Below are 16,794 nucleotides of genomic sequence, written 5' to 3' on the forward strand. Positions count from 1 at the left end.
TGTGTGTGTGTGCCATTTCTTGTTGGTTTCTTCTTAGTTTTCACGTTTGCTTGTTCTGCTTGGAAGTTCACGTTTATGGTAAGTTGTGAAGTATTAACTTTCTTTGGGCTTACCTCGTTATTGTTGTTGTTAAGTGCCATCGAGTCGGTTCTGACCCATAGCAACCCTGAACAGGATTTCCAAGGCTGTAAATCTTTACGGGAGCAGAAAGCTTCATCTTTCTCCCGCAGAGTGGCTGGTAGTTTCGAACTGCTGATCTTGGGCTTACCTTATAGTCTTTTTTCCCCCCTGCATTTAATACAATCTATTGTATCCTGTAATCTACCAGACCTCCTCACCACCTGGATCTCTTTTCCTACATTTTTCCCTTCTTTGACATTTTTATTTTTTTGATCTTCGATTGACCTCCCAGCTCTTTTGAATTCATTGTTGTAATTTTGTTCTGTTCTGGATGCTGCTATCCAACACGCCTGTCAATCTCTGGTTGTTGTCTGTTCTTGTTGGTTTTCAGTCCAAAGACCTCCCTTCAGGATGTTTTGAAGTGCTAGATTGGTTTTAACAAAATCTCTTAGCTTCTGTTTATCCTGGAATGTTTTCATTGTACCATTGTATTTGATTGACAGTTTTGTTGGATAGACATTTCTTGGTAGGCAGTTTTTTTCTTTTAGGATTTTGTATGTGTCTCCCCATTGTCTTCTTGCCTGTATGGTCTCTACTGAATAGTCAGAGCTTAATCTAATTTGTTTGCCTTTGTAAGTAACATTTCTCTTTTCCCTGGCTGCTTTTAGGATTCTCTTCTTCTCTGATCTTGGACAGCTTGATTATTATGTGTCTTGGTGATTTTCTTTTGGAGTCTATCCTTCCTGAGGTACGTTCAGCTTCTTGAATGTTTATCTTCTCATCTTTCAAGATGTTAGGGAAATTTTCTTACAGAAGCTCTTCAACTATCTCCTCTGTGGACTTCTCTGATTCTTCTTGTTCCAGAATGCCAATAATTCTTAAGTTGCTCCTCTTCATATTGTCCAGCATGAATATTAGATTCTCTTCAAATTTTTTTATCCTTTTTTTCTGCTTGTTATTCTATCTTAGCAGTATTGAGAGATTTGCTTCAAGCTCGCTGGTTCTAGCTTCCATCTCTTCAGTTCTGCTCCTTTCACCTTTCAGTGTATTGTCCATTTCTGATATCTTATTATTAATCATCTAGACCTCTGTTTTTAGGTTTTGAATTGTTTCCAATGCTGTATCGATCTTGTTTAATTGGTCTCATAGTATTTTCTTTACTTCTTCCTTGTTTTCTTCTAACCCCTTTTCAGAGCATTTGAATTTGTTTCCATATCATTCTTCTGAATTCCTTCTCAGGCAAATCCAAAACCTGCTCTTCTTCTTCTTGGGAGACTTTGTCTATCTCTAGTGCATTTGTCTCAGTTACTTTTTTCTGGTTTTGGACATGTTTTGATATCTTTTGCTGTGTTTTGTTGGTCATTTCCAGTAGTTATGTGGGTTTTTAATGCTTAAATGGATGTTTGTTGCTGTGTTATTAAGTTTACTGTGTGTCTCCTGGTGGATATGATCAGGAGATAGGCTTTCCTTTTTGCATGTAATTCTTAGCAGCTGTTATTGGCTCTTGTCTCAATGGTGGAATATTATGGTTGTAGCTTGGCTATGTGGCCACGATTGCTGACTTTTCTTGGGTAACATAGGGAGAAAAAACTCCCACCTCCAGGAAAAATGTGTGATCAAAAGGCCCAAAAGTAGAAGCAATATAAAAGCAGGGACAAAAACCACCACTTTGAAACAAAAATAAAACTGTGGCCGACTGTCCAGTCGCCTTGCTACACAGGCAGTGTTTGTGCACCCTAGAAGCCTCCAGTAATGGGTGGGGGTGTCCACTTGCTCAGGCCCCTCTTCTAGACACCACCATAGAGGTGTGCAGATAGATAAAGAGAAGTGAATGGGAGAAAGATTGTTTACTATTTTTGTCTCTGAAGGTCAGTTAGGTATCTGCGTGTGCATAGCGTAATTCTTGAAATAGTTGCATCTTTTTATGGTGGGGTTTTACAGATTGTTCATATGGTGTTGTTTGTCAGGCCAAACCTGCTTTTTTTCTTGCTGGATAAGCAGGAGTAAAGGGTCCACAAGTTAACTTTAGGGCTGGGACCCATAGGCAGCAGTCAAAAGCAGCATCTCTTTTCACCAGTCCCATCCAGATAAGTTGGAAACCACTCAGTGGAGAGTCTACCTCCCAACCCACCCCACACCCACCCTCTGAAACTAGGCTCCCTCTTGAAAGCGTGTAAGCCAGTCACTTTGTGCCTTTGTAACCCACCCCCCACACACCCCCCATTTTGGGTAGCCAATGTCTATTTTGGCCATCCCTGTCAACCCTATGTGAGAATGATCCTCGTTGTAAAGATGTGTTCCCTCTTTTGAGCTACTACATCCATAAGTATAGGTCAAGTTCTTAAAATTGTAGCAGATTACTGTTTTTTCCCTCTTCTTTCTTCCTCTAGTTGAGTTCTGACTATCCAGCCATTGAAGCCAAATCAAATGGGTGCTATCTGCAAGTATGGGTGTTCTTGTGCATCTCCTCTCACTTCATATCAGCTGGATGCTTCACTCTCCACTCCAGTCCTCCGTGGCCATATCCCTGTCCCTGTGTCAAGGAGCTCCCAGGTCTCACAATACTACTGGCCAACCAGGTCTCAATCCAGGTGGACAGGAGTCTGTTGAACATGGTCGGACTTAGCTCACAACTTCATTGCTGTTTTCCCCCACCCCCCACTTCTCCTTATTGGTAGAATGATGTGGTCACCAGCAAGATCACATTCCTGCTGGTTTATTCCCCTTGAGTCTCAGTCTTGGAAGGGGGTTTTCCCTGAGGAGACCCAACCACTTGCTTTGATGGCTCCCAGAGAACAACTTGCTTGTTCTTGTAGTAGTCAATTGGACTGTGATTATTGTTTTTGATTTTTCCTGCTGGTCAGAAAGCCTTATTTTTCTTCCACAGAATGACTTTTGGACTTTAACCACGGATCTTGTGTTTCAAAGTCCAGTGTTTGTGTACAGAGCTGCATGCTCCCTTTTTATTGCCTTAGAATATAAACATGTATCTTCTAGTTAAAAAAATATTAATTTTATGATGTGAAGTAGAGGTGTAAATTTAGTTTAGCTTTGTCTTTCCACTTTAATTTATGTATATAGTGGAGTACAATTCTTCAATAAAAATGAACAAAAGAAGTCAGACACAAAAGAGAACATACTGTCATATATGCAAATCTGTTGTTGTTAAGTGTCATCAAGTTGATTCCTCCTCATAGTGGCACTGTGAAGGGTGTCCAAGGATTGGCTAGTGGGCTTCAACCACTGACCCTGTGGTTAGCAGTCCAGTGCCTATCCTATAGCACCACACCAGGACTCCTTATTTACAAATCTTGCTGTTATAGTTAAGTGCTGCCGAGTAAATTCAAACTCATTGCAACCCTGTATTAGGATTCCAAGGAGCAGTTGTTAAGTTTGAACCACCTTGAGATCCAGAGCATATTTTACAGTGCCACACCAGGACTTCTATATACAAGTCTCTGTTGTGCTGTTGTCAAGTGCCATTGAATGGGTTCCGACACATAGCAACTTGTATAGGGTTTCTGAGGAGTGACTGGTAAGCTTGAATCACTGACCTTGCAATTCAAACTGACTTTGCAGTCCAGCGTATTTATCTGCAGTGCCACATCAGGACTCCATATGCAATTCTTCTTGCTGTTGTTAAGTGCCATCAAGTTGGTTCCAACCCATATTGAGCCTGTATAGAGTTTCTGAGGAGATGTTGGTGAGTTTGAACTGCAGACTTTGCAGTTCAAATGGCTTTGCAGTCTGGTACATTAATCCACAGCACCATATCAGGACTCCCATATACAAGTCTAGACAGGCTAAATTGATCTCAGATGATAGAAACTAGTTCAATGTCTGCTTAGGATATGGGATAAAAGAGATAAGGTAGAGTATTTGCAGTAATTAAGGATAAGGTAGACTATTTGCAAAAGAGCAGGGAAGAACTTTCTGGGGTGATAGAAATGTTCTATATTTTGATTGGGGTGATGGCTTCATACATTGCTATTATTGTGAGGTGCTTTCAAGTCAGTTCTGACTGTGAGCAACATTATGCAAAACAGAATAAAACACTGCTTGGCCCTACACCATCCTCACAATTGTTGTTCTGTTTGTCTGTTGCTGCTTCCACTGTGTCATGTCAATCCATGTTGTTGGGGGTCTTTCTTTTTTACACCGACCCTCCATTTTACCAAGCAAGCATGATATCTTTCTCCAAAGACTTGTCACTACTGATAATATGTCCAAAGCATGAGAGACAAACATCTTACCATCTTGACGTCTAAGTAGCATTCTGACTATACTTCTCCCAACATAGATTTCTTTATTCTTATGACAGTACTTTTTAATATTCTTCTCCATCTCCATAACACAAATTCTCTGATTCTTTTACAGTCTTCTTTACTCATTGTCCAACTTTCACATGTATATGAGGCTACTGAAACACCATGGTTTGGGTCAGGTGCACCTTAATCCTCAAACTGAAATCTTTGCTCTTTAACACTTTAAAGAGATCTTGTGCAGACGGTTTACCTAATGCTATACATCATTTGATTTCCTGACTGCTGCTTCCATGAGTGTTGATTGTGGATCCAAGCAAAATGAAGTCTTTGATAGTTGCAGTCTTTACTCACATATTGTGAAGATATTTACTCATCTAGATATGAGGATTTTTGTTTTCTTTACAATGAGGTGTGACCCATACTGAAGGCTGTAGTTGTTAATCTTCATCAGTAAGTAATTTAAGTCCTCTTCACTTTCAGCAAGCAAGTTTGTATCATCTGCATATCACAGGCTGTTAATTACTCTTCTTCCAATAATGATGCCATATTCTTATTCATATAATCCATATATTTGCTCATCATACAGATTGAATAAGTATGGTGAAAGAATACAGCTCTGGCACTCACCTTTCCTGATTTTAAGCCATTCAGTATCCCCTTGCTCTGTTCTAAAGACTGCCTCTTGGTCTATATATAGGTTCCTCATGAGCATAATTAAGTGTTCTAGAGTATTCATTCTTACAAGGTATCTGCCCCTACCCTGTGCTCTACAATCATCTCCCTCCACCTCCCACCCCCCCTTTTTTTAACCAATCAATTGTTTAATTCTTAAGTTCTTGACATTACAGAACTAAACTGAAATTTTATTAACAGTCCACTATTACATTTCCTACCGACAAACAGAAATAAAATTCATGAGCCAAAAAAACCGAACAAAACTAAAAACAGGGAAAAACTTATAAAACTAAATATGGATCCCAGCATTAACAGCTGAACAGAAAAATATGATTTAAATTCTTAGTGGATGATAAAGTTGTGTAGAAACTGAACAGTTACATAAATTATTTAGAACCTGGAATCACTGACCAGAAATTACACAGTTGGATCAAGGGAAAACAGCAGAAAGGGGTTATGAGCGAACCTACACTGTTCTAGCTGCACCCCATGCCCTTCTCAGAGGAAAGCCTGGCATTGATTAGATATTGGGCCAGACTAACACTGGCAGCCGAACCAGTGAGAGTAACCTGCCTACCAGAAGAGCCTTCCATTGGGTTGGCAATTTTGATCTGGGCCCCCACATCTGGCGGATCTCATTAATGCTGGCGCCCTGGAGCCCGATTATGCAACCAATTAATTTATTTGGAATGGTGAGTTCATGGGTGGTTTGAGTAGATGCATCCAAACTTGCCCAATAGCCTTTCCCCTCTGGACAGCTGGAGTCAATTCCAGCAAATCCCATCCCGCCGTGCATCATGGCAAAGTGAGATTGTTGTCTTGCCACCTGGTTCAGCTTGGCCAGATTGAGCCGAGAAATGGTGTGTTGTCCTTGAATGGAGTAGGCATCCAGAGGGGGTCCCTCCAGGTCGTTGGTGGTGCGGGGGTAGCTCCCGGCGTCGCTGCAGCGGTCTTGTACGGAATGGTCATGACTCGCCCCGGCAGAGACTGTGAAAGCGTCTCCAGCATGACCAGGCAGATCTGCTTGACACACTTGGGTGACCCACTGCGGCATGCCTGCGATGGCGATGGCGCGCTCGGTGGAGTTGGGCAGCATATCCCCCGCTACCTGGACCTAGTTGTCCATGCTCTCGCGGATCTTCCCCCAAACCCCCTCACTGCAACCTCAGTGGTAACCAACAAATAATTTTATTTATTAATTTATTTTTTTCATTTTAGTATGGGTATCTTAAGCTTTTGCAATTATGGTCTTATGCAATATTTGTCTTTTTGTGAGTAATTTCACTCAGCAAATGTCCTCAAGGTACATCCATGTTATGCGGTGGCTTGCACTTTCCTTGTTATTCTTCAAGGTAGCACAATATGCCATTGTGTGTATGAATTTGTTTATCCATTCTTCCACTGACGGGCATTTAGGCTGGCTCCATCTTTTTGCTGTTGTGAATAGTGCTGCTATGAACATTGGTGTGCATATATCTACTCATGTTATGGCTCGTATTTCTTGTGGATATATGCCAAGTAGAGGGATTTCTGGATCATATGACATTTTTATTTCCAATTTTTTTAAGGAAGTGCCATACTGTTCTCCTGAGTGGCTGGACCATTTTGCATTCCCACCAGCAATGTAGGAGGGTCCCGGTCTCTATCTACATCCTCGCCAGCATTTATTATCCTCTGCATTTTGAACTTCGCTATTATTGCTGGTGTGAGATGAAATCTCTTTTTTTTTTTTTTAATTTGCATCTCTCTAATGGATAGTGACTGTGAACATTTCTTCCTATTTTCGTTGGCTGGCTGGATCTCCTCCTTGTTGAAGTGTCTGTTCATGTCCTGTGCCCATTTTTTATTGGGCTATTTGTCTTTTTCTTATAGAGGTATTGTAGTTTCCCATAGATCTTAGAAATTAGTCCCTTGTCTGATATGTCATTGCAAAGTAATTTTTCCCATTCTGTAGGCTCCCTTTTTACTCTTTTGGTGAAACCCTTTGGTACACATAAGTTTCTAATTTTTAGAACGTCCCAATCATCTGTTTTGTAGTCTTGTGTGTAATTTTCACAATGTTCCATCGTCTGTGTGTGCGGCCCTTTTGTTTTATGTTAAATATAAGCATTTGTATATTTCTCACCTGTATTACTTCTTATTACCATTTCTTCTTCGTTGTTTTCATATTATTATTCTAATAATTACTTAGAAGATTTCTCCCAAGATTGCTTAATCTGCACATCTGTGTCTCTCTCTCTCAGATGCAGTTCTCAATTCAGATCTCTATATGCTGGTATCAACCTCTCCGTCTCCATCTGTGTTAATTTTTATTGCTTAAGTTCTGACTCCAGATAGTCACATCTTGACTTCACAGAAAATTATTGTTCATTGTCACTGAGTTGACTTTGGTTCATGGCAACTTTTTTATATTACTCTGTAAGACAGAATGAAACACTGTGTGGTCCTGTGCCATCTTCATAATTGCTATGATATTTGGTTTCATTGTTTTGGTCACTGTTTTAATTTGTCTTACCAAAGGCCTCCCATACCTTTGCTGAACCTCCACTTTACCAATCCATGATGTCTTTTTTGAGATATTGGTTTTTCTTGATGACATGTTCAAAGTAAATGGGACAAAGTCTCACCATCCTCACTTCTAAGAAGAATTTTGGTTGTATTTATTTGAAAACTGATTAATTTCTCTGTCAGTCCATGATATATGACTATTCAATATTCTTGGCTAACACCACAGTTCAAATGCATTAATTCTTCTGCCATCTTTTTTAACTGTCCAGATTGTGCATGTTTATGAGACTATGGCTTAGGTCAGGTGAACCTTTGTCATCAAAGTGACATATTTGCTTTATAGAACTTTAGTCTTTTGCAGCAGATTTGCCAATGCAAATCACAGAAAATGACATTGTCTATAACAGATGGTTTCATATGCAAATTGATGGAGTATTTATAGATGGTAAATTTTATAATTTGAAAATAAGGGTGACTTTCAAATCCCTCTAATTCTTCTGTATTTCTTATACAATATTTTATACATAGAACGTATCTAATTAATTGTGTATAATGATACATACCTAGCCCTTATTCATCTGCCATCTTTAGCTCCAGAAATACCCACTATGATCTCAGTCAAATCCAACAAAGAAACTAGAACAAAATTAAGGCTTCTAATATTACCAGGTAGCTATTAATCCTTCTCTGTGGCCCTGGTGTGGTGCTGTAGGAAAATCACTGTACAGGTAAATGCAAAGTTTGGCTGTTCAAACCCTACCAGTAGCTCTTAGAAACTCTATACTGGGTCGCAATGAGTTGAAACCCACTCATAGCACACAAAGACAACAACTGTGATAGGAAGTCTTGTTTGGCAGAATGATGCTATTAAAATTCCAAAGCATAGCAATCCTAGACATAGTCATAGCAGGTGTGGCAGTAGATACGACTCTTGAGTTCCAGACATACACATGATACTGTGTTCAGTGCTTTATAGTCAATATCTTGTTTCATGTTCACACATGAGCACTACCATGATCACTGTTTTACTAAGAATGGATTGTAACTTAGAAAATATAAATAACTTTTTTAAGATTGCACAGTTTGCCCACAGGGAACTAGGGATGCTGATTTAAGTTTGACTTCAAACTCGTGCTTTTAACCAATGTTCTTAAATGATTCTCATCCATCTTAGGCAGCTATACCTCCACATTTTCTTTCGATACTCAGTTCTTCCAGTGTTGGTTCTAGTCCTTCTCTTGATGGGAGGTATAATCAATGTCAGTTTCATTGTCACTTTCATGTCACATCCATCCATTGACTTGAACAACCCTTTCTTAGAAGTCCCAGTGCAAGCCAAGCTTTCCTCCCCTCTGAACTACTGAAGTCCTTTGAGTCAACACCATGCACTCCATAGCCAACTTGCAGCATGACTTACTTTGACTGCTATGCATAACATACGAATAATAGTTTGCATTTTCTATTTTGTTTTTCAAATTCATCCTTGATACACCCCTAAAATCTTGTAACAGTGATCTCTCTTTTAGCTATCCTGCTTCTGTTCATATTTGTTACAAAGAAGTTTAATCCCTGCCACTAGAACAGCTATTTTCAAGGCTACCAATGGCCTTAAAGGTAAATCTAATGGATTTATTTTCTATAGCCTTTGACAACATGGATATCTTCTTTTTGTTTGAAATTTCTTTTCCTGTTTCTTACATAATGCATGTTATTTTTGTTCTTCTTTATCTTTCTAGCCAAGTCTCTCACCTTTATTCCTTAGACTCCTTAATTTTATATCTCCTTTGCTTACCCATTAAAAATTGAAATATCCCCAGGGTTCTGTGCATGGTATTAATTCTACTGAGTCTGTTTTTTTCAGTATACATGTTCTGTTTTAGTGGTCTTGTCTATTCTCACATCTTACATGGCTACTTCATCTTCGAATAGCCATTCCAGTGTGAGTTAGGTATTGCTTTCCTACATATGACTGTTGTAGAAGGCTTTTGTTTTCATTTTTGTTTCTTTTTTAAGTCTCTGACTACATTATAAGATTGTTGTTGTGTGCTGGCCTGTTGATTCAGACTCTTAGTGACTGTATAGGACAGGGTCGATCAGCCTCATAGACTTCCCTAGGCAATTATCTTTCTGGAAGCAGATTGCCAGATTTTACTTCCCACAGAATAGCAGGTGGATTTAAACCTCAGACCTTTCTGTTAGCAGCCAAACACTTAAGTATTGTTCCACCAGGGTTCCTGTTTAGTGATAGTTAACAATTCACAGGCTTTCAACTGCTAGTTAGTAGAAGATCAAATAATGGTAACTTAAGTAAATGCATTGTATATTATCTTGGTAAGGTGGAAGGTCAGGAAAAAAGAAGACCCACAGCAAGATAGATTGGCAAAATGGCAGCATCAGTGGGCTCAAGCGTGGCAAGAATAGTGAGGTTGCATAGGTTCGGTATGAATTGGTACCGACTTGATGGCACCTAACAACAACAACAACATATTTTATTTATATTTATTCTCTATAAGTTTCTACCTACACACATGCAACCGATCAACAATAAAGCTTTTCTAATTCCCAAACACTTACTTCCTAAACTCCTGCAATGAAGCAAACAATCTGCTAGAACGTTAAAACTCAAAATAATATTTGTTTCTCTCTCAATCCCTTCATGTTTTCAGAACGCTTCCTGTGACTAAAACCCCCTCCCTCCATGTGCCCACTGTACCCAGGAAGCAAGGTCTTTACATTCATGCCCCTGGTAACTTCCTTTTCAGCCACATTGTAGCCACCTGGTCTCATTCTCACCCTATCAAATAATATGCCACCTCTTGAGTACTACTTTCGCATATACAAGGAAATGACATGTATTGCCCTGGAAATCTGTCTTCCTCTAGGGGACCTGGGATGCCACCAAGCTTCCTTCCTATGGCCTGAGGCTTTGCCTCAGTGCTTCATAAACACCTCTTTACCCTATGCTTTCCCCCTGTTGCTAAGTGTATTGTGCCAGATCCTATACCAGGTGTGGGGAACACATAGGGGATTAGAACGTGGTACAGATCTTATCTTCAAAGGGCTCACAGATTACACAGATACGTAGGAGGAGAGTGACCCTGTTCTCAGGTGAGAGCTATCAGGAACCTGAACAAAAAGGTAAGACTCACATGACATGTAATTTAACAATTCATTGCTTATCTAATCTTTCTGCAAGACTATAAGATTCTTAGAGATTTCCACCTCATCTTTATGTCACAGACATCTTGCAAAAGTCTTGAACCATGAGAGACACTATGTATTTGTTGAGTTAATGAATGAGTGAATGCATGAAGGGAGAATGGCTGATCTGCTGCAGCCTATGAAGGAGATGTTCAGGTGTCTCAGGGCTTCCTGGATTCCTCTGGACTCCATCTTGGGAGATCCTGGAGCCCCAGGGCTGGGAGTATAAAAAGAGTCACTCTCATCTCAGGTGTGAAAGTGACAGCTCTGCATGCACAGGATGTACCTGACTCTTGGGATGATACCAGCTCAGGGTAGTAGGGATTCTAGTCCTGGGTACATCTGTCCTTAGCCTTGTCTGCAACAGTTCCACACATTCCACTGGCTTAGGTAATTGCATGTTGAGTGCCTGTCAACTCAAGGGACTCATCTTCCAGCACTATCAGATAATGTTCTATTATTATCCATCCATAAGGTTTTCATTAGGGATTTTTTAAAAATCAAAAGTATATTACCAGGTTTTGTAACAAAAACAGGGGAGTAGTTAATCTTACAGCACAGAAACAAAGGACCCTAGGACCATCAAGGGAGAAAAGCACAAGCAGAATGAGAGACCTTCTCAGAGAAGCAGCGACACCAGAGACTGAAGCAAAGATGGGAACGTGGAGAGAGGGAGCAGCTGAGGACTCTAGACTCATGGAAAGAGAGGGAATAAGAGATGGTGGCCAGGAAGCAGACTTGCAGAATATGCCCCTTGGTGGTATAAATTATTATATATGCCTGAGTGTTTAAAAAAAAAAGAGCTAAAATAAATAAAGAGAAATACTGTTAACTGATGGTACATGGAGGGGATTTCAATCATTGTGATGAAACAAGGTGTATGATTTGTTGAATGTAAAACTGATAATCTGCCCTGTAAACTTTCACTCAATCCACAATAAAAACCTTAAAAAAAAAAAAAGTAAATTACCAGATCCTTCTTCCTAGTCTATCTTACTCGGAAGTTCTTCTGAAACCTGCCCACCAATGGTGGCCTTGCTGGTATTTGACATCTTAGTGGCATAACTTCCAGCATCACAGAAACATTCTGGTCACCAGTGTATCACAGACATAGAAACAGCATGGAACTCTGATGACTAAGGTTCCACCTGACCTAAACCATAGCATTGTCAATAACCTCATATGCATGCCCAACCTGGACTGTGACAAGGGAGACTGAAGAAGCATTGTCATAGTTGAATTCCGATGTTGTCCAAAAATATTGAATATACCTTCAATTATATCAGAAGCACCACAAATATCTGTCCTGGAGGAAGTGCAGCCAGAATACTCCTTCCTTAGAAAGAAGAATGGTGAAATTTTGTCCTACTCACTTTGGAGGAGCTAATTCTTGGAGGATTTCAGGTTATGTAAAGCAGAAGGCAAGTGAAGAAGAGGAAGACCCTTACCAAGATGAACTGATACATGAGTAACAGCAATGGACTCAAACTTAGCAAGGATTGGAAGCCAGTCATAGTACCAAGAAATGTTTTCTTCTTCTATAACAAGGGTTATATTTCTTCACCATACTTCTTTTATCTGTATTCTCAGCAAATAATCCAAGAATCTGAACTATATGAAGACCACTGCATCAGGATGGGAAGAGGACTCAGTAACAACCTGAAATATGCAAACGATACAACTTTGCTTCCTGAAAGTAAAGAGGACTTGAAACACTTACTCTTCAATCAAAAACAACAGCCATTAGTATGGGTGACAGCTCAAAGTAAAGAAAACAAAAATCTTCACAACTGGGCCGATATCAACATCATGGTAAATGAAGAAAATAATGACGTTGACAAGATAGCATTTTACTTGGATCCATAATCAGCACTCATGGAAGCAACAGTCAAGAAATTAAGCCACATAATATATTTGGACAAATCTATTGCAAAAGGTCTTTTAAAGTGTTAAAAAGCCAAGATATTACTTTGAGGACTAATGTGCCCTGACTCAAACCATTGTATTTTCAATCACTTCATATGCATGTGAAAACAAGTCAGTAAAAAAGGAAAATTGCAGAAGAATTGATGCCTTTGAAATATGGCATTGGCAAAGAATTTTGAATAGGCTGAGAACTAGAAGAAGAGGAGACAAATATGTCTCTGGACATATATCAGAGACATTTCAGCTTTGTTCCAGATCACAGCAACAAAGTGAGTGTCGCAATAAAGTGAGTCACATGATTAATTTGATTTTCCAGCTCTTAAAAAGTTTACACTATATTGTAGTTTATGAAGTATGCAATGGTGGTGGTGGTGGTTATGTGCCGTGGGGTTAGTTCTGACTCATAGTGACCCTGCATAGGATTTCTGAGGCTGTAAATCTTTACAGGAGCAGAAAGCCTCATCTTTGTCCCACAGAATGGCTGGTGGTTTAGAACCGCTGATCTTGAGGTTAGCAGCCCGACTCATAATCACTATGCTACCAGAGAGCCATTATGATAAATGCTATTTTATTATGAGAATTACCAAAATGTGACAGAGAGACATGAAGTGAGTGATGTTTTTGGAAAATTGGCATCAATATGCTTGCTTGACACAGGTACCATGAATCTTCCATTTATGAATAATGCTATATGTGTGAGGCACAAAAAAGTGAAGAACAATAAAATGATTATGCCTAATCTAAAATGGAGTCCTAGAAGGTTCTGTAGGATAAGTGCTGGACTGCTAACCTCAAGATCAGTTGTTCAACCTCACCAGCCGCTCCTCTGATATCCCATACAGGGTCACTACACATCACAACAGACTTGATGGCACTTAATAACAACAGCATATTGCGGTTATTTATAACAGATATAAAACTAAAAGCCCCAATGCTCCTTAGGAGACAGGATGGGGAGACTTCATCTCACATACTTTGACATGTTATGAGGCGGGACCAGTTCCTGGAGAAGGACATCATGCTTGGTAATGTAGAGGGTCAGGGAAAAAGAGGAAGGGCCTCAATGGGATGGATTGCCACAGCTTCAGCAACAATGGGCTCAGACATAACAATGATGGGAAGGATGGCGCAGGACTGGGCAGTGCTTCATTCTGTTGTGCATGGAGTCACTATGAGTCTAAACTGACATGCTAATACCTAACAACATGAGTCATATCTGATTCAACAGCACCTGACAACATCCTACCATACTTTGCTCCTAATGATAACAACAACCACAATGTTCCTAATATCTAATATGAAGTGAACTGTTAATAAATAGTAGCACTGTTCACATAAGCAGAAAGCTGGAGAAAACCTTAATGCCCATCTGAATGGGGGGAGGAGACCCTGTGAGACATTCACATAACAGACTATCATACAACAGTACAAATGGATAAACTACAGCAACACTTTATATGTTTAAATATTATTAATTGAAAAAAGTAACTCCCAAAGATTTCATAAAGTGTGATATCCTATTCATAAAGTTAAAAGCCACCTAAATATAACCTTTTTGGGTGGAGCACATCTGCTTGAAATACTAATGCTATATGAAAAGGTGAAAAATTTGAATGGTAACTTGATTTAGATGTACGGGAGCAGGTGATAGTAAGGTGAGGTAGCTCCAGGTGATTAAACTTACTATTGAAGTCTTAGTTTTGATTTTGTTCACTTAATCGTTATTTTTATATTGTTAAAATTAATATAAAGTGTTAACTTGTTAAAGCTATCAATTCAGAATAGTGGGGTGAAACCACTAACTAGATAAATTAAAGGGGACACTTGCCTGAAGCAATGATGATAATGTTTCATGGTTCAAGAATTCTGACTGCTTCTATTCTGTATATCTAAGGTTCTGGGTTTTTAAAATAAATTATTGTATGCATGCATTTACATAATATTCTCAATGAATTCTTACAACTCTATGAAGTATACCTGGTTTAGAAACCAGACATCCATCATTGTTTCCTCTCTTCTTGTGACCCCTTGTCTCTCTGGGTCTATTTTGGTTAAGGGATGAAATAGTACTAAAACAACATGAAGCTTAGTCCAGTGTCTAAGAATGGTTTTATAAAATAATGATTATTTCTGTTTCAATAGTTTGTTGTATTTTGTTACATTATTGAAAAACATCTTTCATTGGTGATGTATATGTATTGAAGAAGTCTACAGTATTAACTTCTTTTGCTATAGTGTATTTCTCTGTAAAAAAAAAAGGATTAAAATAGTTGCCTAAATTATAAGCTTGTGAGGAATAAATGACTTAATAAGTGTGAATGATGTAGAACAGCGCATGCGACTTTTTTCTCTAGCTGTAACCAAAACCCTTACTGTTGTTGTTAAGTACCATCGACTCGGTTCCTACTCATAGAGACTCTGTATAAGGTTTCTGAGGAGCAGTTGGTTTGAACTGCTGACCCTGTGGTTCACAGTCCAATGTGGATTCACAGTGCCACACCAGGAGTCCAACCAAAACCCAAGGGACACACTAATTTCCTAAGTGTGGTTCTAGTGCCATCATCAGTGTGACAAACCTCATCTCCATCATTAACTCCATCCATGACCTTTGTGCTATGTGCAAGCCTCTCTTAACTAACCCAGCTCGGATTATTCACTTCCTTTCTGAGTATACCTAGAACTCAATTCCATACATTTTACACTTAATTAAGGGGCCCTGAATGATAGGCAATGTTGTCAGGTCAAATCCACCAGCCAATCTGTGAGTGAGAGATGAGGCTGCCTGCTCCCAGAAAGATATAGTTTCTGAATCAGCTCGAAGGCAGTAGGTTTCACAGTGGGCACACTTCATTGTAACATTCTTAAAACTTTTGCTTTTGTGGGCTTCACCAATTGTTGTATTTTTATTTTATTGTGGTAAAAATACATCCACAGCACAATATACAGCAATTCCACAATTTCTACCTGTAGAATTCCGTGACATTGATTATAATATTCAAGTTGTATAACCATTTCTACTTCTTTTTCCTAAGTGTCCCACCACCAGGAACAGACATTCAAGTCACTCTAAGCAAAAGCCATTCTATTCCCCACCTGTAACCATTAATAACTTTTGGTTTATCATATACTTTGATAATGAGCCCTGGTGGCATCGTGGGTTAAGCATCAGGCTGCTAACCTCAAGGTTAGTAGTTCAAACACACCAGTCACTGTGGAAAAAGTGAGGCTATCAGCTTCCGCAAAGATTGACAGCCTCACAAACCCTAAGAAGCAGTTCTACTCTGCCTTGTAGGGTTACTCTGAGTTGGAATCAACTCAATAGCAGTGGGTTTTTTGGTTTTAGGCACTTCTTTCTAATGTATAAGTGAGAGCACACAGTCTTTGCCTTTTTGTGACTGGCTTATTTTATTCAGCTAACACTTTCTAGGTCCATTCAGAGTGGTGTGCATTGGTGGTTGTACTCTTATCTCTGTCTATTCTAATTGCTTATGAAGCTATCTTACATTTTTAAATTATGTCCTGCTTTATCAAGCTCATTTACTGAAAAATAAATATTACTTCCTTGTCTTACATCTCCTCTGAAATGAGCCTATCAGAGAGCATCATCTTCGATGTCTTAACTGCCAAACGGTGTGGACTTGATGGAGAAGTCAGAGGGGTCTCCTGGTCTCTCATTGAGTAATAATGCAACACCTTTTCTTTATTTTTTTGCCTTCTTAGACAATGTGGACCATTCCTAACCATCTCTGTATCTCTGTCCCTTTCCTTGTTTACTCTCCATCTCTGAAGGTCTCAAGTCCCCCATTCTCCTTGATCTTGATGACCTTGATGTCCTTCCCTCCATGCATAGAATCCTGGTATTCCTTTTCAATCGGTGTCACCTGCCCTGCCACCCACTCCAACTGCACCCTGGACTTTTCTATAACAGAAAGGCTTCATGGTTGCTCATGTTTCGCACTCTGGTCCGGGAGTGCCTACAAAGTAAGGACCCAGATCCTTATCATTCAAGTACTTAGTAGAAAGCCTGCTCCAAAGTAGAACTCATTAATTGGCCGCCTAATTAAGTCCATGTCTCCAATTTCAGATGCTTCAATAAGGC

General features: G+C 39.5%; 1 pseudogene; it reads right to left on the reverse strand.

Annotated features, from left to right (window-relative positions):
- Nucleotides 1-5,536: 5,536 nt before the first annotated feature.
- The window catches only part of LOC102840066, a 1,013,887-nt pseudogene continuing 1,002,629 nt past the window's right edge, over nucleotides 5,537-16,794 (reverse strand).

This window comes from Chrysochloris asiatica, unplaced genomic scaffold, assembly GCF_000296735.1.
Source record: "Chrysochloris asiatica unplaced genomic scaffold, ChrAsi1.0 scaffold00042, whole genome shotgun sequence".
Lineage (NCBI taxonomy): Eukaryota > Metazoa > Chordata > Mammalia > Afrosoricida > Chrysochloridae > Chrysochloris > Chrysochloris asiatica.